Raw genomic sequence first — 27,430 nt, 5'->3', positions numbered from 1 at the left:
TGCTATGGATTGAGTTATGTCACCCTCTAAACCATGGATTCCCACACTTATATATTGAAGCCCTGTCTTCCAAATTCACATTAGTGAACATATTGGTGATATCTGAGGGGCAGTCTTTGGGAAGTAATTAGGCTATGGTCATCATCTGTGTCTGCTTTTGTGGACAGGTAGTACCAGGCTCCATAGAGCCATCTTCCAAGTCTGCCAGACTAAATGCCTCACACCGTCCCCCATATCCAGGGGTCCCTCCCGCCACTCTGCTAATAACAATCTTTTAGCCTCTCTCTTGGCCTCCTCTCTGTCCCCACACCTTCACACAAAAGTTGGATTCCTTGACTGCTGTGTACACTGATGTGTGGTTCAGGGGGCTCTGACAAGTGTCATTGCAGGAGAGCTACCCACTTTTGCTTCCCCATTGGTGCAGAAACAGTTACCCAGCTCCAGTTCCACTTGGAGGCTCTTCCCAATCTTTTTTGTTTTTTACAAGACTAAAAAATGGGCACACTTCAAAGATATAGATGCCCTGAAGAGTTCTGGGCTCACCTTTTTGCAGTCGGATTGACATTTCCCCAACTTTGTACCCTGCCAGTAGGTTTATGGACTTAACAGAAATCTACAGTTTCAGAGCACTCGTGGGTTTCTCATTGGCTGCAGGTAGGTTTCCTTCACAGCCTTAGCAAGCTGACCCCTGCTGTGTGCTGCCCAGCTGCAGATGGGAGAGCTGGGCTGTCTCCCGTGAATACCTCATGTGCAGCACGACAGCTGGGCTGGTATTGCGTTATCAGCAGGCTCATCATATATTACTGGCCAGACCTGGCCACATGATGTCATTCATTGTGTGCTGTAACCTTTCAATCTGTGTTAGTTCTCTGATTGATCTCGAATCTCCGCATTTTTGCAGGGACCGGCTGGCGAGCTCATATGTCTAACTAGGTCTCCCCTTTCATCTTTCACTCCACCATATCCAGATTCTCTACAAATTGCCTTTGTTCATGGATAAGCCAGGCCACTCCTCCCTTTTAACAGCAAACAGTCTTGGTTCAGAAATGGAATATTTTCAGCCATGAATTTCAGGATATTTTCTTCATTTCCCTACCTAATTCAATAAACAGACCCCTTATCTACAGCAGCTCTCAACAGAATGGACTCACTCCCCCGAACTGTGATGGCTCCAAATGTAGTTTTAGTCTTTAATGTTTTCTGATGGTTTCCAGAGCGGCCTTTTATTTTCCAGGGGATGCACTGGTGACGCTGGCTCTGCCCAAGGACTGATCTTCTCTCCCAGGTCAGGATGGGGTTAGAGGGTCAGAGTTGTGGTTCCGCCATCCAAAATGTAAAATCAAGTCTTGACATCATCAGAGTGGCTTGAACCCTTTCCTTCTGGGTGAGAACATGAATGTCTCTGACGTCTGACACAGTTTCTCACACTTTTTTCTGTGTACTGGGTTCTTAGTGAACAAAACATTATTTTTTTTAATTTTTTTATTAGGCATTTTCCTCGTTTACATTTTCAATGCTATCCCAAAGGTCCCCCATATCCACCCCCCCCAATCCCCTACCCACCCACTCCCCCTTTTTGGCCATGGCGTTCCCCTGTACTGGGACATCTAAAGTTGGCAAGTCCAATGGGCCTCTCTTTGCAGTGATGGCCGACTAGGCCATCTTTTGATGCATATGCAGCTAGAGACAAGAGCTCCGGGGTACTGGTTAGTTCATATTGTTGTTCCACCTATAGGGTTGCAGTTCCCTTTAGCTCCTTGGGTAATATCTCTAGCTCCTGCATTGGGGGCCGTGTGACCCATCCAATAGCTGACTGTGATCATCCACTTCTGTATTTGCTAGGCCCCAGCATGGTCTCACAAGAGAGAGCTATATCTGGGTCCTTTCAGCAAAATTTTGCTAGTGTGTGCAATGGTGTCAGCATTTGGAAGCTGATTATGGGATGGATCCCTGCATATGGCAATCACTAGATGGTCCATCTTTTTGTCACAGCTCCAAGTTTTGTCTCTGTAACTCTTTCCATGGGTGTTTTGTTCCCATTTCTAGGAAGGGGTACTTGCTAAACGCATGAAATTCAAGAAGAAGGAAGACCAAAGTGTGGACACTTTACCCCTTCCTAGAAATGGGAACAAAACATATTATTATCTCCTGTATTGATCTCACAGAGATCTCTGTGGGGTTCCTAGACACCCAACACAGGAGCTTCTGCTCCAGTTTGGATTCTCCAGAAGAGCCTTTAGCAATTTGAGAGCAAAGGTCAAGTTAATTGAGTCTGAATTTAGCATTGTTTTTGGTGAATCAGCATCTCCGGAGATAACCACAGGCTGACCTCATGGGGAGGGAGGAGTAGCTTGGTAAGGAAGTGCCTGGCACAGATGGAGCCTCCTGGGTGGCCAGCACTACTGGTCACCCTGTGGGGACATCACTGGCTGAGATTTGTCTAGTGCTGTCTCATATCTCTCTTTTTATGTTTGTTCCAATTTCGTGTGTATGTGTTTTTACACACATGCACGTCTGTGTGTGTTTACATGCATGTATATCTGTGGGTATGCATGTATGTATACATTTCTGTGTGTATATGTGTGCATATGCATGTGTGCACGCATTTGTGTATGTGTATGTATTAGGCATTTTTGTATGGTGTCAAATGTGTGTGCATGTATTATGCATCTATGTGTGTGTATGTGCATGTATTATGCAGTGTGTGTATGTGTGTTCGTATGCTGCATCTCTGTGGGTGCAGGTGTAGACCTGGGTGGTGCAGTGTAGAGGTCAGAGCACAGTTCCAGCTTCTCTCTTTATGTGCATTCCCCCTTTTGTGTGAGGTAGGTTCTCTCATTGAACTTAGCCAGGAACTTCACATAGGCCAGACTATCTGCCCCCAGGCTTCTGGGGATACACTTCTCTCTGCCTTCCATCTTACTGGCACTAGGATTACAGGACAGAGTTGCCACACCCAGCTCTTTGTGTGGATGCTGGGAACACTTGCTTCTGTTTCTTGCTTGAGAATGATGCTTAGAGCGTCTATGCTATCCTTGAATGAAGGGACCTTGACTTTTGAGTTCTGCAATGTCTGGAGCTGACTTATGGTCTATTGATGGTTGGTATGGTTTCCCACCATTTAGTGGTAGTGGGGTTCCCCTGGGAAAAGTTGGAGGGTGGGCATGGTACATCTCTGGGCCCTCAACTCCTCTGCACAAACTGCCCCATATGCATTGACCCTAGGCTTGGGCTGCATTTCTGGGTGTTTCAAAGTGGCATGTGAGGGAGGTGGCAAAAAACACTGGCATCCTTGCTTGACTTTTCCTTCATTCAGGGAGAGGAGGGTCCAAGAGGACGTGAATCTGAGGGGTCATGTTTGTGGGTCTGGTGAGTTTTGTGGAACACTGGACTGCCTACAGAGAAGGCCCCCACAGTGGTTCCATAAAAGGTGGTCCTGTCTTCTGACCAGTTCTTATGGTCGTGGTGTTGGGCTGTGCAGGTAGGCAGGAGATGAGAGGAGCCAGAGTCAGTCTGTAGCAAACCCGTCCAGATGCCACTTCCGTGACACTGTGAGTGACTCCATTCCTGAAGCCTGGCCAGAATGGGAATTCCCCCTTCCTGGAATATACAGATACTCCTCGACTCTCAATGGGATCCCCTCCCGGAAGCCCACTTCAGGCTAAACGCACCAGGACTGGAAAGTGAGTCAAAATCTCTCACCCTCTCCCACCCCGTGGCCCCTGGCTGAAGTCGGGGTCACTCTGCTGTGCTGAAATGTGGGAGAAGTTCAGACTGCATATCTACCCCTGGCCTGAGGAGACAGCAAACTCAAACCGCAAGTACACTTGTTTTGTTTTTGTTGTTGTTTTGTTTTGCATAGGGTATCCTGTAGCTCACACTCACCATACACTAGGTATGTAACCAAAGGTGACCCTAAACTTCTGATCCTCCTGCCTCCACCTCCCCAGTGCTGGAATGACAGGTTTGTGCCACCATACTGGGTTTCTGTTGTGCTGAGGAAAGCCTTGTGCATGCTGGGCAGGCACTCTACCAACCAAGCCACATCCCCAGCCCTGAAATAGTTTCTATTGAATGAATGTTGCTTATATACTGTGGGAGAGGAAAACAAAATGTCAAAACTTAGTAAGACAGGATCTGTTTGAACTTTCTTTCCTTTTTTAAGTGGGATGGAAAAATGGCTGAGTGGTTCACGTGATTGCTGCCCAACTGTAAGGAATGGACTTCAGGACCCCAGAAATCCATGGAAATGCCCCAAAGGTTGGGGTCAGCCTCAGAAGGTGGAGAAGAAGGATCCCCAGAGCAAGACTAGCCAGCCACACAGGTGAGCTCTGGGTTTGATTGAGAGACCCTGCCTCAGTGACTAAGGTCAAAGAGTGGTTGAAGATGGTTTCCAACAGAAGCTTCAGGCTTCTACATGCGTCATGTACATGCACGTGTGCATACACGTGTGCTCATGCAAAAACATGCACACACATATGCATATTACACACATACATGAAAAGTGACTTGGTTTAGGTAAATTTACTAGCTTGAGCCTCATAGCCAATGAGTACCAGTGTGGGATATGAACTCAGGATCCTGATCTAGTTTGAAACTCCCCTGTTAGTCACATATATTTATCCCTTCCTTGATGCCACATTTTAGTCTTACAGTAGCATTGGCTCATCCAGTTTCATAGATTAAGGCTCAGAATGCCTGGGGATTCACTCAATTGGGTCACAGCTTACAAAGATTGGGTTAAAATTCAGACAGCTGGGCCTTTTCTTTTCCTTTTTCCCTCCCTCCCTCCCTCCCTCCCTCCCTCCCTCCCTCCCTCCCTCCCTCCCTCCCTCCCTCCCTTCCTTCCTTCCTTCTCGTTTTTCTTTCTTTCTTCCTTCTTTCCTCCCTCCCACTTTCTTTCTTTCTCTTTTAAGACAGGGCTCTCTCTGTAGTCCTGGATGTCCTGGAACTCACTATGCAGGCTAGGCTGGCCTCAAACTCACCTCTGCCTCCCAAGTGCTAGGATTAAAGGTGTGCACCACCATGCCCTGCCTGGACCTCTCTCTAGGGTGACCCTTGTTATTCTCAGTGAGGCCATTCCTACTTGCCTTTCTATGTAGAATATTCTAGGATGCTGTATCCCTAGAAAAACAGCTGCCACCAGGGACTAATCAGACACCTCCCACCTCCAACCTCCCCTGCCTCCAGCATTTCCCTCAACCCTGCTTGCAAAATGAATTACTGTGTTATGGGGGGCCTGAGACTATCTTATCTAGATGGGACAAATCCATTAGGGTTTGCAGCCTCTCTGCCATCCTCAGTGGGGTGACATCAGCCTGTCCTTGGTGTGATAAGGAGATGGGTGCACTTCACTAGACACCATGTCTCTGAGAGTAGCACCCAGGAATTAGTGGCGTATCTCACCATTTATCAACACCCTCTGGGGGATGAGGCAATCCAACAAGAATCACATTGCCTTGGTACCCTGGGTTTCTCCTGCTTCCCACCCACCCACCAGGGACACGCAGGGGCCAGGGTACTACAGGGACTCAGCAGAGAGGCTCCAGCAGCTGGGTTTTGATGACCATGTCCCTGATCCTTGTGGCTGCCACCTACTGAGCACAGAGTAAAGAGACCCTTTCCCTAGAATACCCGAGAATGAGATATTGCACTTGAGGATTGGTGGGGGAAGGGTAGGCTCAGGGAAAGTCCTAGAATCCTTCTGAGATGCCAGAACGGTGGCAGCTCCCAAAGACAGTGGCATCCATGGTTCTCCTAATGCACCAACACTTTTTGCCACACTAAGCTTATAGTTTCTGTTGAGCAAATCTCCTGTGTTGCTTCCCCTGAGTCCAGGCAGACCCATGTCACTCTGATGAAGCAGTTGGTAGAATGGCTACTGATAGCTTCTAAGTCACAGTCAGTTAAGGTCATATGGTGTCCATCTAGCCTCTCTGTTCTGAATCCGATCCACCATATTGTGAGGGAGTTCAAGATAAAAAAAGGCCACATAGCTCAGCAAGACACTCAGGGATGACAGCCTCAGCTGTGGATGTGGACCAGCTTTGGGGTGGTTCCACCCAGGCTTGAGTCCTTTGTGTGAGATGCTGGATGTGGTGAAACAGACATACTTGTCACCTCCTTTGTAAATGAGTTCAATGATGTAAAACCAAGTCTTTTTTGTTTCCTCTAAAGATGATATTTGACCATTCTGCCTCCACAGCATACTATTTTATTTGTTTAAATTTAAATTTAACTGGGCAGTGGTGGTGCATGCCTTTAATTCCAGCACTCAGAGGGCAGAGGCAGGCAGATCTCTTGAGTTCGAGGCCAGCCTACAGAGTGAGTTCTAGGACAGCCAGAGCTACACAGGAAAACTTGGTATTGAAAAAACAAAAACAAACAAACAAACAAATAAATTAAATTAAAATTTATGTGTATGGGTGTTTTGTCTACATGTGTGTGCCTGGTGCCCTCAGAAGCCAGGGGAAGACATTGGATTCTTGGAACTGGAGTTATAGACAGTGAGCTGCCCTATGGGTTCTGGGTACCTGAGTCTTTTGCAAGAGCAGTCAGTGCTCTGAGCTGCTGACTGCTCTCTCTCTCTCTTCTTGTCTCTTGAAGAATCAAGTAGTTCCCATCCTTGTCTCTGTGAGTGTGGCACTATTTGGAACAGCGGGTCTGCGCATGTGCCTGAGCTGTGTCATCCTGGATTGCCTAGACTGATGACAAGTGCCCATCTGAGAAAAGGAAGTGGATGGTTTCAGTCTGAAAGGACCACCATATGGTCTCATGCTGAGTGCTCATTGGTACTGTTTTGTAGCTGGTGGACATGTTGAAAATGGGCACTGAGGAAGAGGTCCCTGGGGCATGCCTCTGAATGTAACAATCAGTCTGCGGTTCCGTCCTCACACTCTGCTTCCTGTCCATCATAGGATGAGACACTCCTCCACTACTCCTCTACTCCCACCGTGGTGATGTCGAGAACATGAATGGAACCCTCTGAGTCTGTGAACCAGAAGAGACCCTTCCAGTGGAGAGACGCTTCAGTCAGCAAAGCACTGGCTGTGTGAGCTTGAGGAAGGGCCTGAGTTCTATCTGCAGCTCCTATGTACAGCAAGCCAGAAAGGTGGCGTGTGTGTATGACACCAGCATTAGGGAGGTGGGGATTGGTGGATGCTGGGGGCTCTCTGGATAGCTTGATTTTTGATACAAGATCTCTTAGCAAACCTGGAACTCATTATTTTGACTAGACTGGCCAGTGGATGGGGGTCTGCTTGTGTCAAGATCCAACACTGGGATTACAGTCGTATATCACCATATCCAGCTTTAAAGTCGTGTTGAGGATTTGAACTCAGGTCCTTGTGCTTGACCACTGAGCCATCTCCCAGGCTCCAAATTGGGGTACTATCTGTCATCCTCATGTTCAGTTTCTCTTGTTGGTTGGCAGGCCTGCCTCAAATCATGGTTCATGGGCACCCACTTGGAGGTTGAGTTCCAGGCTGAGAGTAGACCTTCAGTGACGTTGGGTTTGAGTGTGGGTGTCATTTCTATTTGCTTTGAAATCGGTCAGTTACAAATCCCTTGCAGATCAGAGAGTTGACAGGTATCAGAGAACGGGTGTCTTGAAATGGCTTCGCAGGTCAGTTGGATGAGGCTGAGAGCCACTGGCAGCACAGCTGATCACAGACTGTAAATGCCTGGTGTCTGTGACACAAGGCTGCTGCCACTGCTGGCCTCGTGTTCACAGACAGTGCCAGATGGGAGGGAGGAATGGGCAGGAGGGGTGGCCATTTGTCTTGATTCTTGCATGAAGTTCCCTTTTTTCTTAGGGAAAGGATCCATCTGGTAATCAGATTGCAAGCCAAGATAGCTGCTTTGGGGTCATGGGACCTCCAATTGATGTGTCCTGTCAACCACACAGCTCCACCCCCACCCCCCAAAGTTGCTCTGGTCGCCAGGCTTGCCTCCACAAATGAAAGTCATCAGGAGGGTGCTTGCCAGTAGAAGCTTCCAGAGATGTGGTGGGAGAGTCTGCTTTTCATCTTCCTCTCAGCTTCAGCTCCATGAACCCGGCTCCCACCTTGTACTTTTAAGGTTGCCTGTGTGCATGCGTATGTGTGTGTGCGTGTATGTGCATGTATGTGCAGATATGTGCCTGTGTGCTTTCATCTGTACACATGAGTGTGTGCATGTGAGCATGTGTACGTAAGTGTGTGCACATGCCTTTCCTTTCCTTTCGTATGAAGCTCTGGTGGATGCCAGAGGGTCAAAGAAGCCATCTGGATTTGCACCTGAGTTCACAGCCATCCTCCTCAGCTGTTTAACTTCCTGGACCTTAGCCTCCCCATTTTCTACATACACCTGCACTCTGAGATGTTCCAGAGATGTCTGTGCATCCACAGAGCATCGGTGGAGAGGCTTGCACACAGGGGGCTCCGCCATTCTGCTCTCCTGAAGCACTCTGTTCTAGGCCAGCATGGCACCAAGATGCCCTTTAATTATGGCAAAGAGCCTCAGAGGGAGAGGCTTGCCAGGGCCTTGGCCACTGTCTCTCCTGTGCCTCATGGATTCACTTCTAATGAGGCACTGATGGGTATGTGGACGAGCTTCTTTTCTGAAGACCATGAAGGGCTGATTTTGCTCTGACCACATCTCGGATATGCCCCCTCCCCCAGCACATGAATCTCTTGTCGTCGTCCTCAAATTATATCCAGACGCAGGCAGTTTCGGACGTCACTCTTTTCCCGCCAAGGGGCCCACCAGCTGGCCAAATGGGGCATTTAATTGGAATAGAAACTGGCAGGCTGCCCAGAAATCCTGAACACCCAAGTGGCCCCACTTTCAAAACTTCACCCACACCTTCACTGCAGGCAATTTCAAATGCTTAAAGGGCTCCCGAGAGTTCCCAAGGACACCTGAAAGCTTAAAGTGCCTCCCAAGCCAGGCAATGGCAGAACCCCCCTCCAGCCCCAGAGGGCACCAAGTGGTGGTGGTAAGAAACTGAGACAGTCCAGAGGTAGAGAAAGCACTCAAATGTCCAGATGTCGATGGAAGGTTCTCTTTGGAGGAGCCCACCCCACTTTCTTGGGCACTTTAGCGGGAGTCTCCCATGGTTCTGGTCCTTTTGAGGCTGCAGGGGTGGGAACACATGGACTGGGAATGACTAATACATAGAGGCTGGATACCTGGCAAGGAGACTCACCCCAGAGGCCCACAGGCCTGTCTGCCAACTGGGCAGAGCCTCTCACTGGAGAGCCAAACTTGGGGTTCATCAAGACTAGAGGTAGATTTCAGGACATAAAGAGCTGACACTGTCCCAAGCATTCTGAGGGCAGGAGAAGGAAGGGTACAGAGGGCTCAACCCTCATGTCCTAACCTGTGAAGTGGATCAGTAACATCCCTAATTATAGGCCCAGGAAATGCAATGGCTTAAATCCCTAGAACATTTTGAACAAGGCCTGGCTGGTAGAGTAATTGTGGTGTTATCATGATGGTGATGTTTATAATGATACTGATGGTAGTGATGATGATGGTGATGGTGGTGATGATGAAGGTGATGGTGGTGATAGTGATGGTGGTGGTAGTGGTGGTGGTGGTGATGGCAGGGATGGAAACAATGAACTGACCATTTGCTACAGACTAACATTGTGTGCCAGCCATGGAGAAACCACAGCACACAAGATAATGTCTCTACTTCTACAGCATTTTGCCATAATAAGGCCAGTAGGTGGCAAATAAGCAAACTTACAGATGTCTAAGGAAAGACTGCAGCTTTAGGCTGAGCTCAGTCACTTGATGGTGGGGGCCGCTGCACAAGGACGAGGTATTTGCATACACAGAGAGGAGTTTCCACTGTGAGAGGCAAGAGTTAAATCAGGCACCTCCATTTCCACACTCTACCGCCCTGGTCTCAGAGAGACGTGTAGTTGGTACCCTGGGTTCATGGGCATCCTTATGACTTACAACACTGGCAGTCTCAGGTGAGCTGTGTTCCACTTGGGCACATCAGGAAAGTGTGTGAGAAGAATGTAACCACGCGTTCCCTTGGCCCTTCCATTTCTGGATCCCGAGCATACCAGGCCCTGTCCCCTTGCCTTGACTGGTAAGCTGAGGGGGCCCCTGTGGCCCGGGTCCTGGGATGAGGACTGATGTACTTCACAGGTCTCTGTGGCTCACCTGGGTTGGATCTGGCTCTGGGAGTGACTTCCCCCGTCAGAACAATCTTTGGATTCCACCATTGCTCCTTTGACACTATGTTCTGTTTAAACAGCACCAGCTGTGGAGGGGTTGGGGCTGGGGCTATGGGGGGGAGGGAACGTGTGTCTTAGCCCCTGCCCTCCCCCATCAGAGGGCTCCTTGTGGGGAGAGCTGGCATATGGAACCCATTTGGGAAATTCTTTCTGCATAAGGCACTTACTCCAGGTAAGACACATGCCCGTATTGACTGTGAAAGACGAACCACTCACACTCTGCTGGCTATGCTTTCATGGAACTTAATTAACCACATGGCCTGGTTGGCTGAGAGATCCAAGTCTCAGAGGCCCCTTCTCAAGAGGCGCTGGATGCTCAGGGGAGGCCAATTACAATTTCCCGCCCACTTGCCTCCCAGGACCTCACAGACCCTCCAAGTGCTTGGAAAATGTGTCTAACATGGGGCCTTTGGTTGGGAGGCCTGGATAGCATCAAACCCATTTCCAGGCTTAAGGCCAGCAATGGTCAGAATCCCAGGGGCTGCTAGGAGGCCACAGAGACCAGTTTTCAATCTCACTGGGCATCAGAACCCTTCTGTAATTCCCAGTCACTTATAGAACCAGATATAAAGCAGAGAAACCTGCTTGGTCTGAAGGGAGAGGGTGACTTGGTGGGGCAATAAAGAAGTGGTCCTAGCCCACCCTTGGGGTAGTTTTAGCCCCCACCCCACCTCTCACTGAATATGTGGGCAGGGGCCTGAAGAGGCCAGATGAAGACATCAGATCCTTTGGAGCTAGAGTTACCTGCCTGGCTCACTCAGTGAAGGCGGGAGGCACAGTGGGGTGGGGTTCCTGACTCCTGCACATGTGACATCCTCCCTGGACACTTAACCATGGGATTCAGGGATGTGGTCCTGAATCCCTTCCTATATGGTGGTGTCTGTGGCATGGTTCCCTTTCCTTGTCCATTAGTGGCCTGAGGTCCTTGGATTCTGGGGTTGACTTCCAGTATGGGGGGGTCTCTAAGATCACCTTTGGAGAGTGTGCAGGGTATATTCTCCAAAGCATTGGTGTGTACATTCTAGGGGCCCTGGTATGTACGTTTCTTGAGGTGCCTCAGATTTGACAGGAAGACACTTTTACTCTAATTCCTTTGCATTTGTGGTTTCTGCTGATACATCATTTAGTGTCTTGTTCTGGGTCCCACAAATACAATTACACGAAAGTATATAATGCATGAAAGTATATAATGATGTCCCTTGTCCCTCTACCCTTCCAGTTCTTGTACTTGTTCCTTTGCTCTAGACTAAAACGAGTCTGGGAAGACAGAGCAGCCAGCTCCTAAATAAGTCTGGGCTCTCCTGGCTGGGGAGGAAGAGGCATCTGAGATGCAGGGCAGTAGAATTTGCTGGGTGATGTATGCCGTGCTGATGATGAGTATGCTCTGGGCAGGGGTCAGGGAAATGGTTCACCTCTACTGCCTGCCAACTATGGTGGGCTTCTCCCACTGCTGGGGCTCAAAGGAGGACAGAAAGGAACATTGTGGTATCTCTGCATGCTCGAGGTCAACCCTTACCCATCTGACCTTCTGACTTTCCATCTGTCTGTACCCTATGTGTCTGTCTTTCTTGTCGATTTTCTATTCCTCCATCCTTCTATTTGCCATCCCCATCCATCCATCCCTCCATGTTTAGTTTATTCTTTCATTCATCTTTCTGCTCTGTCCCTCCACCCTATTCCTCCATCAGTCTATCTATCCATCCATCTGTCCCTCTGTCTTCCTATTCATCTCTTTTCATCTATTCCTCTATCAACTCAACAATCCATCTCTTGATCCCTGGGTCCATCTATCGCCCATCCATCCATCCATCCATCCATCCATCCATCCATCTTGCCGTGCATCTCTCCCCTATCAGTCTCTCCATCCCTGCATCCTTCTATCCACCCACTGGTTTCTCTTCATCCCATCTACCTTCCATCTCTTCATCCTTCCACTTATTTTCTCTATCTCTCTCCATCCATGTAGCCTCCTATCCCCCCCATCTGTCCATTCATCTCTCCCCATCTATCCTTCCTTCCATATCTCCTCTAAGTCACAACTGAGTGGTCACTGTGGGTGGTCTCCATACTTGCTCCTGAGGACACTCGTTCTTAAGGACCTCAGCAGTGACATGTAATTCTCACCCACAGAGATGTGACTTCTATGAGAGTTTTGCAAGGCTCAACCTATATAGTCAGTCCTGGTACCTTCCCAGAGCCAGCAAGCTGCTCAAACATATAGATGCTCCCTTCTTAACAGAAACATGCATCCAAACAACTTCCTTTTCTGCCTCTCCTTGCTGTATTTAGTGAAGAGTCACAGCAGTCAGGATGGCAGGAGTACGAACATGTAGATATAGTGACCTATTGTGTAAAGGCTCTGTTCTGTGGCGTCACAGACTACCAGGGCTCTTTGGAAGTAGTAGTAGAATTCACTGGTCTTGTTATTTTTCTTTCTGCCAGACTTTTTGGATATTGGTGAAACATCACCTGTATCTGTGGCCAAAAAGCTTGAGCTCTGGCCCTGAATCACCTGGGTTGATAACCGGTCAGGGATTATCCAGCCAGAATCACACACCCCACCAGCTCATCCCCTTATTAGCAACATTGGCTTAAGGGGATAAAAAGACAGGAGTTTTTTTCTGCAAAGGAATTTTGGAGACTCCCAAGGGAACCGCCTCTGCCGCGCCCATTTCAGGGTGCTTCTGCCCGGAGGAGTTGGCTGCAGCAGCTTTCCCACGGGCTGCTGGCAGAGGTGGGAAGGGAGTTGAGAGGGATGTCACATTACATCATGTGGGAAGAAGTAAATGCATATCTGAGCTATGCAGGAGGATCTGGGAAATGACCAGAAGTTGTGAGTGCTCTAGAAATGTGGACTTGAGGGTTTCTGGGTTTCGAGAATATAGGCCCAATACAAGTAAAGGAGGAGGCCGGGCCAGCCACCAGCCAGTGAGCCGCAGGTGCTGTACCCCGAGTCTGACCTGGGTATCCCGGCTATGGGAGGGCCTCCCTATTTCTGGGAGTGTCCAGGGTGGATGGAGCATGGCAGATTGCTTCCGGACAATGGGCCCCTCTCCTGCTGAGTGGGGGTGGCTCTGGACTCAAACAATGGCCTGCTAGCTCCCTCCTGCTGCTTACTGCCTGAGACAGATGCCCAGGAGCCCCTCATAAGTGCCCTGGAGGTGACCTTGGGGGCTGCCCTGTCACTTCATGGAAGAGCCCCAGAGAGGGAGGGAGGGAACAATGGGGCCTCATGCCAGGCGTAGGCCTCCGGCACGGGCCAGGGCTCCCAGGGGACAGCATGGCCTGGCAGGTGCTGCTATTGTCTCAGGGCATGGAGGTGCCTTCATGGGGGTCCAGCTTGGAGGCAGGGCACTGGTCAGCACAAGGCAAAAAAGCCTTGAGCTGGGCCTCTCCTCTGAAAAGACAGAATGGAATCCACGGGCTTGCTTCAGGTTTGCTGATTCAAGCCAGTCCTGCGTCTCACCCCAAAAATTATCAATGAGAAAAGTCATGAACACTGAGCTGTCTCAGGCATGAAGTCTCTGCTACAAACTTCATAGCCAGACCTGTCCTGGAGTGGACAGACTTGGTCCTGGGGTGGATGGACATGAGTAGGGTTTGAGTGGAGTTCCTGTGGGAGCATAAGCTTAGGGCTAGAGGGTCAAGCTTGGCTTTTCTTTCTGCAGCTTAAAGATCTGGTCTTAGAGAAAAAAACATGCTAAAGATACCATTGGAGGTCCTGTTCTGGGGGAAGCTGGGCCGTGTGTGTGTGTGTGTGTGTCTAAGATACACAAATACATTGTACATAAACATATTTTATGTCCATACCTGTGTCTATGTATGTGCACCTGTGTATGAATGAATGTGCATAGGAGCTGATCTCTCTCTCTCTCTCTCTCTCTCTCTCTCTCTCTGTGTATGTGTGTGCTTGCGTGTGCACATGCACACACTGAAGGCTGATGTCAGCTGTCTTCCTCAATTGCCCTCCAATTTTGTTTGTTGAGTCAGGGTCTCTCACTGACATAGAACTTACCCATTAGTCAGTCTGGCTAGCCAGCAAACCCCTGGAATTCTCCTGCCTCTGCCTTCTCAGGGCTGGGATGGTAGGAACATGTAACCATGCACAGCTTTTATGTGGGTGTCAAAGAGTAAACCCACATCCTCATGCCTCATAGCAAGTGTTTTATCCATGGGCCATCTCCCTACCCACCCCCTTTTTGTCAGTGTCTTAATGTAATCCAGATTGGCCTTGAATTTACAGGTAGCTCAAGATCATCTTGATCCTCCTGTCTCCACCTCTGAAGTGCTGGGATTACAGGAATAGGCCATCACATCCAGTTATACAGTGCTGGGGGAACCTTTGTTCAGTAGGTTATACAGTACTGGGGGGAACCTTTGTTCAGTAGGCAACAGCTCTACCAACTGAGCCATATCACTGGCTTGTCTGATCATCCCTTGATTGTACAAAATCAACACAATGTGTACTAGTCAGACACGCCACCTCCTTGCCATGGGAGGAAGAATGGCAGTCAGGTACAGTCTAAGCCTGCCCCTCCCCAGCCTCCTTCCTTCTTTGTAAAATGGCCAGATTAGCAGGACATAGGGACTGTTTCCAATGGTGCTGTGCATAAGATCAGTGCCAGTTGTTAGAAGCATGGGAGTGCTTGGCCATTTACATAGCGTTCCGCACTAGTGTGGCATTTCATTAAAAAGCAAGATCTGCTGGGTGTGATGGCACACGCCTTTAGTCCCAGCACTTGGGAGGCAGAGGCAGGCGAATTTCTGAGTTTGAGGCCAGCCTGGTCTACAGAGTGAGTTCCAGGACAGCCAGGGCTACACAGAGAAACCCTGTCTCGAAAAACAAAAACAAACAAACAAACAAACAAAAAACCCAAAAACAAACAAACAAAAAAGAAAAGCAAGATCCATCAGGTGGGGGGGGGACTGGCTGTCTGCATTCAGCCTGTGTGTCACCCCCGACCCCCACCATGCCTCCTGAAGCCAGAGCACAGAGCTCGTAGTGCCAAATGCTACCCCTGTCCCCAGCACCCCCACCCCTCAGGTGCCAGACTAGAGGCCCGTGAAAGCTGTGGTGGCTCAGCCACTTTCCTTCAGTGGCTTCCACAGTGGCTCTGGCTTCTGCTGTATTCCAGCTGGTCTCCAGTAGAGGCTCTGGCTTTCCCCTGTCCTCTTCCTCCAGGGCAGGAGAACAGAATTTGAGTTCTTGGGTTCAGTTGGCCTGTAGATGCCTGTGACTATGGCCGTCTCACCTACTCTGTGAAGCGTGTATAAATGCAGGGCCAAGCTAATGCTCCTGTCTCCACAGTCCTCCTTCCTAGGACTCTGAGTATGTGCTGTATTCACCCGAGATCTTTCCTTTGGGGTCGCTGTCTCTCCATCGTGCCTGCCTGCTAGCCCAAGCTATTTGCTAAGGTGTCTTGAGGAGGGATTTGAGGGAGTGGGGCACATATGACTTACATAAATAAAACAAGTTGGACTGCAACCAGTCAGGACCCCAGCCCCATGAAAATGAAGACTCAGAGTCCCCATGGGGCTGACTATTAACAATGGTGGCCTTAGTGCTGACGGTGACTCAGGTGGTAGAGAGCCTAGTGTGCATGAGGACCTGGGTTTCATCTTTAGTACTGCACAAACCAGAAACTGGATGTGGAGTATGCCCCTGTTGTCTCAGCACTCAGGAGGCTGAGTCAGAAGGATTGCCAGGAGTTCATAGCTACAGAGAGCAATCCTGTCTCACTAGGAGTGGTACTGAATCCGCAGTGGAGGGAGGAGGCTCCCTCTAATCAGACCTTTGTTTCTTCTGTAGGGCTTAGTGGGCTGCGGGTTTGGTGAGGTCTGATGGCCTGGAATGTCCCCTTTACCCAAACTAGAGGTTGTTCTCCTTTCTCTTCTGTTCTCCAAGCCTGTACTTCAGGATACCGATGACAGTATGTATTTGTCATGGAGGTGCCATGCCACTTGCCAGAGGTCCCATCTCTTCTCTGCTCATTTTAGGCTACACCACGGGGGTACAGGGGTCCCAGCCTCCAGCTGTAGTGTTCTTTTCCTGTTCTTTGCTTACGCAGTTTCATTCCAAACCTGACCTTCAGTCCTATTTTCTCAGGCCTGGGAGAGGGGCTATTCCCCAAAATGAAGGGTGGCACTGGAAGAGCTAAAGAGGGCTGATGTTTGCCTGGGGTCAGGTGGGAGGTGGGTCTGGCCTGCACCATGACAGCAACAGGTTGGCTCCAAACAGACTTGAGGGGGGGGACTGCTTGGTGGCGGCCTCTGGGGCTGTGAGACGTTTGTCCCCATCCTGTCCCGCGGCACAGTTATGATGCGTGAGCTTTCAGTAGATATGACAGCCGCCGGCGGGGGTCCCTGGCCCCTGTCCACGGCTCCACACTTGACTCAGAGTTCATTGGCCCGAACTAATGTCCCCGATGCAAGTCTGTGGACATAACATTCGGGGTGGACGCCGGCTTTTCTTCTTCCCTTTCTCTTAATACATTAAACATGCATTACTGGAGTTCTAACCGGCTCCTCTGACAGCTGTGGAAAAAAAATAAAGAAAATTCGGTTTGAACTTAAAAAGCTGGGGTTTAATTTATGTCCCACCTTTGTCTCTCCGGCCCTTTTCCCTCTTCCGATGGAAAGGCCCCAGGGGGCAGGAGACAGAGGCTGGGCAGGGCCACCCCACGTGGCCCTGCACTGCCTAGCCCTTAATAGGGGCGCCCAGTGGCCAACACGGAGGGGAGTTTTCAGATGGAAATGGGACAAACAATGCGGTCATCTGTCCTACAATCTGTTTTGAAGGGGAAAGAAAGCTCGGCAGAGGGGCGAGGCTGGCTGTACTGGGGAGGCTCCTCTTGGGGAGCCATAGAGGCAGACAGATGTCATGAATACTGATGTGGATGGCGGTCTGCTCAGCAGAGACTCGCCAAGGGCAGAGTGTTGGGAGAAAGCTTCCATGGCGTGGCTGTGCGCAATGAGGGTGGCCTGCCTGCACCCTGGGCCCCAGCTGCCTTTTCTTCCCTCCCTCCCTCCCTCCCTCCCTCCCTCCCTCCCTCCCTCCCTCCCTCCCTCCCTCCCTCCCTCTTTCCATTCTTCCTCTACCTTACTTCTTGCCTCCTATCAATCCTTCCTCCCTCCCTCCCTTCCCCCTCCTTCTCTTTCTTCCCTCTCTCTTCCACTTTCTCCTTCCTTCTCTCCCTCTTGCCCCTCCCCCTCAGGGGGGTCCTTATGATTAAGAATCCTTTTCTTTCTTTCTTTCTTTCTTTCTTTCTTTCTTTCTTTTTTTTTTTAGAGCAGGACTCACAGAAAGTTCTGGCAACTTTGGCACTGAAGCTAAGATGAGAGGCAGCAAGGTGCTACCCTTAGCTTGGGATGTGGGAAAGCCCTCCTCCTAGGCCTCCTCTCAGATGCCTTCCTGAAGTGGGGAAGGAAGAGGCAAGTTTCTGGAACTCTGGGCTTCCATGGAAACCTCAGAAACCTATCAGTCCGAGGTCAAAGCATACTGGACAAAGGTAGCAGTTGTATGAGACTAGATCCTGTGGAGCTCTGACTGTGTGCTAGAGGTATAGAACCCAGGAGGCTGCGGCAGGCTGCTAGCCAAAGCCTGTTCTCACAGACAGGTGAGGATGGAGAGTAGCCATGGCTAAGACCCTTGTTGGGGCTGGAGCCCCCCAGGGAGGAAAATGCCTGCCCTAGCTTTTCATCTCATACTGATCTGCCATCTCTGTGAGGTAGGCAGGACAGTACCAGGCCTCTCATTCACAGATGAGGAAACTGAGGCTCAGAGGAGAGGAGAGAGACAAATTCAGAGGCCCACCAGACGGGGACTTTGGCTGCAGGCACCTAGTTCCAAGGTGAGGTTCACTCCATCTGAGGGACCCACGAGAATTCTGGGTGTGAGTGACTCCCCTGGAACCTGAGAGGAGACCGAGAGAGGCCTCTCCAGGTCCTTCCAGGAATACAGCCTTCGTGTATGCTTGATTGACACTCCTGTAGCGCTAGGCTTGACTGAGCTCTGGGGTGCTACTGAAGGAGCCAGCTTCTTTCCTCCAGCTCCTGAGGCTGCACAGAGGCCCCGCAGGCAGGACTGTGGGAGGTGCTGGCTGTGGAGCAACTCAGAGACATAAGCCACCATCCTCTGGTGCACCTGTGTTCAGCAGACAAGCATTGAGTGCTTCCTGTATACAAGCTTCTTGCTGGTGACCTGTAATGTGAATCTGACCTATGTTCATGGCTGAGCCCAGAGTCACCTCCCTTCTCAGGATACCTCACAAGAAGGCCCAAAGAGGGAACACCTCCTGTCATCTGCAGAAACATCTGCATGTCCAGGACACAGCTCTCTCTCCCCCTTGGTCTGGAGTGGTCTTCAGGCATCTGGAATTACTTAGTGCCCATGGTGTTTCCATGCTTGGTGTGGGTGGGTGCCTGTCAACACCACATGGGTACCAAGCAGATGTTCCACTCTTTGTCCTACCCTACCTTTCCCCCTAGTTTCCTACCCCATCCACACTGGCATTTCCCCATTCCTCCCCCCTGCTTCTTTGACTTTGTCAAGCCTTGCTCAATGTCTTCAAGATGGAGGGGGCATGTCAAGAGCTCAAAGCAGGACCGGCAAGGTGCCTGGGGTCCATGGTCTCAAGAGATCCTTAGTTTGTCCCAGCTCCCAATGCTTTAACTCCTGGGTGCCCATTTTAGTTCCTGGGAGTCTGGGCATGGAGTACAGCAAGGCAATGGAAAAGACTGGTGCCCAGATGGGACTCCTCGGGGTCTGTCTAAGCCTGGGACGGAGGGACTGGTTTAGGAGGTCATCCTGGTAGACCAACAGGGACAGAGAGGTAGACTGTTTTGTGAAGAAAGGCCTATGGGAACAGACTAAGCCTCCTCCCACCTTCCTTCCCTATAAGAGCCACCACTGATGTGCCTCAGTGCCCCAGTCTGTAAATTGGGCCAGATGGGGAATTTTTTCTTGAGAACAAGGGACAGATGGTCTGCCATGACCTTGCTCCCAGTAAGAGTATACTGTTGCCACCCTAGGAGACCAGGGATGGTGCTGCTTCAGTGTCCCGATGCATGGTCCTTGCCACAGATACTTGCCACATGGCTCTCTTGTCTCTGTACTGCACAGCCATTTGTGCTTGCCCCTCCCTCAACAAATAAATGCAACAGAGGTAATTTTTTAAACGACTTTTTTGTTTTTGTTTTTCAAGATAGGGTTTCTCTTGTGTAGTCCTGGGTGTCCTGGAACTCATTCTGTAGACCAAGCTGGCCTTGAACTCAGAAATCTGCCTACCTCTGCCTCCTAAGTGCTAAGATTAAAGGCGTGCACCACCAGTGCATGGCTTAAAATGATATTTCATTGTCTGAGTTTTAAGTAACATTTTTTTTTGACAAGTGGTGAGACCAAGCAATTGTTGACAGCGTGTGCTGAATCTGTCTTTTTTTAGGGGTTTTCCTGCTCATTTCGTGGGTCCCAAAACATAATGAGGAATTCCAGCTTTTATGTTCTCTGGTCAAGAAAAGAGAAGGGAAGAGAGAGAACCTGTCCCCACCCTAACACAGGATACCAAACACAGGGCCACCTCTTTGGTAACAAGCAGAGATTCCAAATACAGTTTACCAAGTGTGCTCTTTGTATTGCTCCTAGGGCAGATGCAAATGATTTAAAGGAAAAGAAATGAGCCCATGCCATGGCTTCAATAAATCTTCACGTAGCCACAAGTGTGAGCCAGGGTCTGATGGAGCCCAATGTGTGGCTTCAGAAAGCGCAGGTCATGGCTCTCCGCCTTCCTCTCTCCCCTCCACTGTTGGGCAACCCAAGTCAAAACTGGACATTGATGTTTTAAGAAAAAAGGGGCCTTTAGGTATTCCCCTATCAGGGAGGATGTCTAGAGAAATATTTGTTCTGTCTGTGCCCCACCAGTGGTGAGGTCCATGTCAGGCTGTGTCTAGGAGCTCATACACATGCTGATTTACTAACCATGGGCTCTAGGACCCCGGTCTCCATGGCTGACAGGGTGATCATCTCCTGAGGGTTTTCTCCCTCCCAGTCCTCCATCCCTGTGGATCCCACTCAGAGGTGCAGGAAGCTGGCCTCAGATCCTACTCCTCTGTGCCCGTGCTTTGTCCCCTGCTGCAGTGCCAAGGCTGAGGGAGGGTCTGCAGACTCTGTGGCGGTCCTGTTCTCATTGCCAGAGTGCTGGGGCTCTCAGGACTGAGGCCAAAGCCTTTCCTCGCTTGGCAGCTGGTGCCATCCCCCTCTCTGTCTCTGCTCTTTGACTGTGTGGCTTTGAAGGAGGGAGGCACCAGTCCAGACTGGCACACTTGGGTGGCAATCACCTTCAGTGTTTGGTCATCTCTCCTTCCAGTTTTCTGTGCATAGAGATCCAGGAAACAAACAGATGGAAGCCAACTGTGCACAGAGCTCGGTATGCTGATTTACATGTATGCATGCATATGTGCAGGTGTGCATGTTTGTGTATGAACATGTGGAGGCCCCTCTTCTTCCTCTTCCTCCTCCTCCTCTTGTTCCTCCTCCTCCTCTTCTTCGTCCTCCTTCTCTCTCTCCTCATTCATCTTTATGAGACAAAGTCTCTCTGTGTAGCTCTGTAGCTCTGATTGTCCTGAAATTTGCTGCAAAGATCAGAGATCAGGCTGATCTGGAACTCAGATGTATTTTGTTCTGCAAACAAGACTTAAACACACATGAACAGAGGGGAAGACACCCAGCTCAGCAGGGGAGAGGGCGGCAGAAGGGGCTGGTGGGCAAGGGACAGGGACTCACAGTACATGGAGATTTGAGTGACTGTGGGAGGCCCTTGGACTTTGTTTTGTGGATACTTGAGATCACTGAAATCAGGTTCTCCTCCAGTTCTGGGGACGGAATCCAAGGTTTTGAGCATACTGGGCAGGCTCTACCCCTAGTTCAATTCAAAGAAAACATTGGATTAGATGAGAACAGTAAAGCAACAATGTTTCCATTTGTCCTGGGAAAGGGTGAGCCCAGAGGCTGGTGTGCAGGTGCAGCTAAAGCCTGCCACTGTCTCAGTTGCTGGGTTGACCATGATTCAAGCTAGCCATTTGCTAACTTAAGGGTTATTTTATCAATCAACTTATCAACCATCCATCCAACCAACCAACCAACCAACCAACAAGCAGTTATATCCAACTGTCTAGCCAAACAAACCTTTTTCTCTACTCAACTACTCATCCATCTATCCATCCATCATCTGTCCATCAAACTACTTACTACTAGCCACTTTCTTCTCTCCTTCCCTCCATTCTTCTTCCCTTTCCCCTTCCCCTTCCCCCCCTCTCTGTCCTTTCCCTCTCTCCTTGCCTTCCCATTTTACTGGAGAACAGATGTTGTTCCTCTTGGAATGTCTTCAGGTAACAGGTATCCTTGGCATAGTCCACACGGAACTGGGTAGCTCACCTCATTTTTGAAGAACATCCTGGATTCTGGCCCCCTGGTCCTTGTGCCCACAGATAGCATCTGGAAGTGCTCCCAGAGCACAGGAAGAGCAAGTCTCAGTACAGGCCTCCAGGTTCCTCCGAGAGAACACGTGCCGTGTCAGGACACAGCTGGGACTCCAGATTCCATTGATTGGCTCATGAATTCCGCCAGTGCCACTGGACACCTGGTCTGGAACCATGAGAACTTAGAGACCTTTCTGCCTCTGAGGCCTGGCTATGTAACTTAGGTTTACCACAGGATGCAATGGTCCTCTAGGGCACTGACAGCAAAGAGAGCCAAGGGTGGGAGCTCCCACCCACCCCAACCTGTCTATGCAGCCAAGACCTGCAGAATGCCTTGCCCTGTGCTGTTCAGTCAGCCCAGGAGGAAAGGCAGCCAGGACTGAGACCTAGCTCACAGGCTCCAGAGCTGGATGGCTTCCCTGGAGGGCCATTAGGAGGCTGCTTGTGTGTTCTGGCTGGGAGCCACCACCCACCTCTCATCCTCCCCACACATCAGATCCCCACATAGAGCTTGTCTCAGGGTAGCTGGTTGGCTCTCCAGCTCCAGCCTGGCTCAGGGTCTCCTTTTGTTTGTTGGCCATATTTCCAGTACAGAGGTAGCAACACTATTGGCAACAGAAGGATCAGGGTGCCCTCCTACCCATCCATCTACTCAGCAATCCACCCACCCAGCCGCCATCCATTCATCCATCCATCCATCTACCAAGTTCATTTATCCATATATGTGTTTGGGTGTAAATCTATTTATCCACACATGCATATCATATAGCCATCTGCTCATCAGTCTATCTTTCTGTCCACACATCCATTTACCCATCTAGCTACCATCCATCCATCTGTCCAACCATCATTTTGTACATATGGTTATTCATCTCTCCATCCACCCATCCATCATCTATCCATCCGCCAATCATCCATGCATCCTTCCCTCCATCCCTCTGCCCATCTTTCCACACATCTCACTCTCTGCTTCCTAAGGCCCTTACATTTTCTGTGACTAAACAAAACACATGTGCTAACAGACCGTGTTGGACACCTCCATATTCCCTGACATTGTGTCATCCTGCCTTTGTGTGGCCCTTTCCTAACTCCTTGTGTCACAGGCCTCTGCCTGACTGCTCTGAGTCTTTGCTGAGGCAGCTCTAGGAGGTGCTCTGCAGGTCTGTGTCATGCACAGCTTAGTATGAAGGCACTGACTCCCCAGGCTATGGGGACTTGGCTGGAACACTCCTTTTTCTGTCTCTTCGGCAGACATTTGAGGCACCGGCTACACAGTGGCCCCAGAAGCCTGCAGTAGTGACATATTGACTTTGCTTATGCTCTGCTACCTGACCGACTCTCTTTGGTCCCCGTGTCTGGTCCTCTTCCCCATCGGTGCTGACAGAACAAGCTCTTTTCTGAGACTCAGGCTGACCCCAAAGCCCATGGAGACATTTTCAAAATTCTGCCAACTTAAAACAAGTGGGAATATAGTCCAGGAAAATGCAGTCATTCAGTTTCGAGTCAGAGTCCTTCATTCATTCACCCATTCACTCATTCATTTGCTTTATTCATGTCTGTGTCTACTCCCTCACTTACCCACTATTCCAACAGTCCATCTATCCATCCAGTCGTTCATCACTCAGGACTTGGCTTACACTTGTCCTCACTCTCTTCTTTATGGTGACATCTGCGGGGTTGACAGTAAGTTCTGGCAACAAGCTGAGGAGGCAGAGGAATGGTAAGGGACAGGTGCCAGGAATAGACGGATGTGAATTCAAATCCCGACTTTCATATTTTGGGCATATTATCTCACCCCTCTCAGCCTCAGTTTTCTCATCTGTAAAATTGGTGTGAGGATGTGTGCATGAAGCGTCCTTGTGGGTGGCAAACTGGTGTGATGTGTCAGGCCTTTGCCGCAGACATGGCCTGTGGGGAACTTGTTGGACTGGAGCGGTAGCAGCTCTCACTACTAACTTGGTTATCCATAAGAACCCTGGAGTGGTTGACTGCACTTCTGGAGCCTGGTGCCCATTACTACTTTCCGGCCCCTGTCCCCAAGGCTTCTCAGCATGTTTTGACCTTAGAAGTGGCCAAGAGAATCAATGGCTCTATAGCTTCTTGATAGGAAGCCAAGGAAACAACTTGGTCACCAGGAGGGGACAGGCAGGATAGCAGGGCGTGATGTTGGATTAATGGTGTTTGAGACTGTCTGCCTTGCCTTGGCTACCTGCTTATGAAACAGAGACCTCTGAGAGGTTTCAAGAAACCCACCCACCTTTGGGAATCCTTGCCTGCCCAAACTCAAGCCCCAACAACATTCCCTGCCCACGGTTTGTGAGTCACGCAGCCTAAACCGTGGTCTTTGAGACTCCTGGAATCAGATTTAAAGATGATAAAAACTTTCCAATAGGAACAAGGGCTGAATTCCAACGAGTGCCTTGCTGGGTGGAATGCCTGTCTGTGGGCACTTGGGGGGGGGGCTAGAGGATCCCAGAACAGACATGGCTCCTGCTGTTTAGACGGGGCTAGGGTCCTGGAACACATCTTACCTGCTCCGCCCCCACTCAGGATGGCACCGGGCATTGCCCACATTAAGCAAGTGTACCGTGTTTCTCTTACTCTCTACTTTCTGGGTTTTCCACCCTCTTCCCTTCACCTTCCCACCCCTCCTCTCTTCCTTCTCATCAACCATTTTTTAGTTAAAATTTCCTGTTGTTTGCCTGCTTACGTGGAGACATGTCACCTTTAGGAACAAGATTTAAGTCCCAGATCTATCTTAAAAATGGGGAAACTGAGGCCCAGGAAGAGGGGAAGCTTGAACAAAATAATGTATCAGGGGAGTCAAGAGCTGGGGTTGGGCCGGGCAGTGGTGGTGCCACCTTTAATCCCAGCACTTGGGAGGCAGAGGCAGGCAGATTTCTGAGTCCGAGGCCAGCCTAGTCTACAGAGTTCGTTTCAGGACAGCCAGGGCTACACAGAGAAACCCTGTCTCAAAAAACAAGCAAACAAGAGCTGGGGTTGGCCTGTGCCTAAGGATCAGCCCTCTGTGCCCTGGCCAGGGGCTTGGGCTATGAAGACAAGCTGCACAGAGTGGCAGAAGCCTCCTGGAGATTGCTAACCCATGGGTGACTGGGCTCTATGGACCTGTGTCCCACTGTGGTCTCACAAGCTGTCAGAGTCAGCACTGGGCTAAGCCTAGAAGGGTCACTGGGTACACAGAACCTCCCTCCAGCACAGGGGGAGTCAAGGAGGGAGGGGAGGCCCCTCAGGGTGGGAGACTCATCCAGGACCATGCCTGGGCCTGCAGATGATTCCTCTGCCCAGGTTGATCAAAGGGCTAGCCCAATCACAGGCTTCTTGCCCATTCACAAGGGTTTGTCTCAGAGTCCAGCAGCACCCTCTAGCGCAGGGTCTAGCTCCCACTGGGAAGAGCTGGGCATCATCTGTGGGACTTTGCTGCAGAACTGGATCAATTCAGTCCTCCCCTCCTACACAGATGGGAAACTGAGGCACAGAAGAGAGGAAGGCTCACTGGTTTTCCTAGTGATCAGTGGCTAACCCTGTTATTTCTTCAAAGCCCTTGTCCAGGCAGCCCTGGAAGTCAAAGAGGGTGCCAGGAACTGTTCAGCCTCTCATGGGTTCTGCCAAGGAATCTACCTGCTCAGAGAGCTGACAGCTAAGGGAGGAGAGGACAGAGGCTCAGGACCACTCTCACTCATCCTGTGCATGGCCTCCTGCTGGTTTGGCATTCAGCACACCTGGTGTTTGTACAAGGAGCTTAGTAGATTGGTGCCTATAGCTTTGGAACCTGGTGAGAGGCACTTGCTGGTTCACAGGTATGCCTTCTCCCTGTGTCTTCATTGTCTAGAGGGGCAGGGACGTTTTGGGGGCTCTTCTGTAAGGGCAAGAATGCCATCCATGAGGGCTACCACCTCTCAAATACTCCACTTGCACCACACCCTTGGAAGAGGCGTTTTTACACACGTTAAAGGAAACAAACCTTTGCAGCCATCGGCTGGATTTCTATGTCTGCTCAGAAGGATGCCTCTAGGAGAGAAGCATCTGTAATGATGTCCCTGCCTCACAGCTGCTCTCCCCAGGCCCGGTCTCAGTGGGAACCTTTGCACACAATAGAGCACCATCCCGTGCCCAGTCTGTGCTGTGTGATCTGAGGAAACTCACTGACCTCGCTGGTGTCACTGCGTCAGAGAATGGAGGCCTAGGACAAGAGGCTGTGCATGGAGCCCTCATATACAGAATACAATATTTCCATGTAGTCATTCATCACCTCTGACTCCAATTTTACCTCCTCCTCTTCTGATGCTGCCTTAAAGCCTGGGGTGGGGGGATAGGATAGAGGAGGGAGTATGGGGAGGGATGATTGACCCACATGGAAACCTACTGCTATAGGAACTTCCTAAAGTAATATGCATATGCACATATAAGATGAATTTAACTGGAGTGACCCCAGAATGGGAGGAGGCATGTCCTTACCAGATACCACAGGATAATTCCTCCGAGCCAGGAATGAGTTACTTCTTTTGCTGCTGTTGGTCAGTGGGGCTCCATCAATCTCTGAACATTACAGGCTGCTGCCACTGCTCTTGGATACTCTCTAGAACTTGACAGTAAGACTATGTTGCTGGAGACACCATGTGCTTGAGTCATAAAATATGGAGAAATCAAGGTGGTACTGACCTGGAAGGTGTGACCCCTACCAGCTAGCTTTCACATTGCTGGCAGGTTCTATGTACACACTGGAGGAGAAGGTGAATCTCCAATCTTATCCAGCTGTGATTCTGAGAGCTACAGTAACTATGGACCTGGGAAGCCATGCCCATTGGTACAGTGGCAGAAGTGTCCTGAGAGTAACCAACCACTTTCTGATTGGAGTTAAGGCTCACTTCACGAGGCGGAGCCGAGACCTGGCACCATTGTTAGGGCTAAGAACCTGTGGCTAGGCCAGTCATAAACCCTAGTTGTAGTGACTTATCATCATACCCAAAGACTAATGCATCTCTCAGCTTTCATCAGAGAAGCATTTACAGTAGAGACTGATGAGCAAAGACTCCCAGAACCACCTGAGAGATGGCAGCCCTAAGCGGGGCATCTTTATCACACTCCTCCTCCCCAGGTGAGAGGTGTGCTGTCAGCTATTCCAAGTATGGCTGTGAATCACCCTGTGAGGAAATCCACATGCAGCCCCTTGGGAATGGAACCCAGCCTCAGAGTGGCTCCCTGCCCTGGGAATTAGCTGACACTCTGGAGGCAGTTATTAACCACCAGCTCTGTGCCAGCTGAGCACAGCCTGCGGCCTCTGCCTGGATTTCTTTTCCCACCAGGATTGGCTTTCACTCACCTTCCCAGGATCATCTCTCCGCAGGGTGCCTATCCAGGGCCCTGGAAGGCTGGGCTTCTCCAGCCTGGCTCTGCCTTCATTAGAGCTCACTAGCTCAAGCAGAGCCTGCATGAGCCCAGGCATTCCTGCAAGTGGGAGGCTTGTGCCTCTGCAGCCTGGGGGTGGTTGTGGCATTACCCAGTAGCTGGGGGGAGTTCCTACCCAGCCATCACTCTCTGGAACTTCCTGGGCCCTGAAATCGGTACTTCTTTAGTGACTGAGTACGTGGACCCTGGTCTGGGCTTAGCTTCTCCCATCTCTCTGGGTGACTCATTCATCAACTGAGAACTATTGGAAATTGCCTTCCTTGCCAGGTGTGGTATGACACACCTGTAATCTCATC

The 27,430-nt window shown here is 50.2% G+C and overlaps 1 protein-coding gene and 1 long non-coding RNA gene across 17 annotated transcripts in view; one reads left to right on the top strand and one right to left on the bottom strand.

Annotated features, from left to right (window-relative positions):
• Nucleotides 1-8,708, top strand: part of Tpcn2 (two pore segment channel 2) — a 102,379-nt gene extending 93,671 nt beyond the window's left edge. For 3 of the 16 annotated variants that reach the window (XR_870042.3, XR_870046.1, XR_001785542.1), the window contains 3 exons: nt 3,482-4,324; nt 6,607-6,791; nt 6,918-7,223. The gene's annotated coding sequence lies outside the window, so the exon portion shown is untranslated. Of the gene's footprint in view, nt 1-1,234; nt 1,537-3,481; nt 4,325-6,606; nt 6,792-6,917; nt 7,336-7,814 lie in introns of those variants that run through there. The other 13 variants (XR_870043.3, XR_001785543.1, XR_870038.3 and 10 more) reach the window with 11 other exon arrangements.
• Nucleotides 8,709-20,819: 12,111 nt separating this feature from the next.
• Gm45181 lies at nt 20,820-23,396 on the bottom strand. The gene is made up of 3 exons (XR_003946908.1): nt 23,286-23,396; nt 21,664-21,779; nt 20,820-21,148 (listed from the first exon to the last, which is right to left on the bottom strand). It is a non-coding gene; the product is annotated as a predicted gene 45181 (long non-coding RNA).
• Between the last annotated feature and the right edge of the window lie 4,034 nt (nt 23,397-27,430).

Source organism: Mus musculus, chromosome 7, assembly GCF_000001635.26.
Source record: "Mus musculus strain C57BL/6J chromosome 7, GRCm38.p6 C57BL/6J".
NCBI lineage: Eukaryota > Metazoa > Chordata > Mammalia > Rodentia > Muridae > Mus > Mus musculus.
This window is presented reverse-complemented; position numbering and strand designations above follow the sequence as displayed.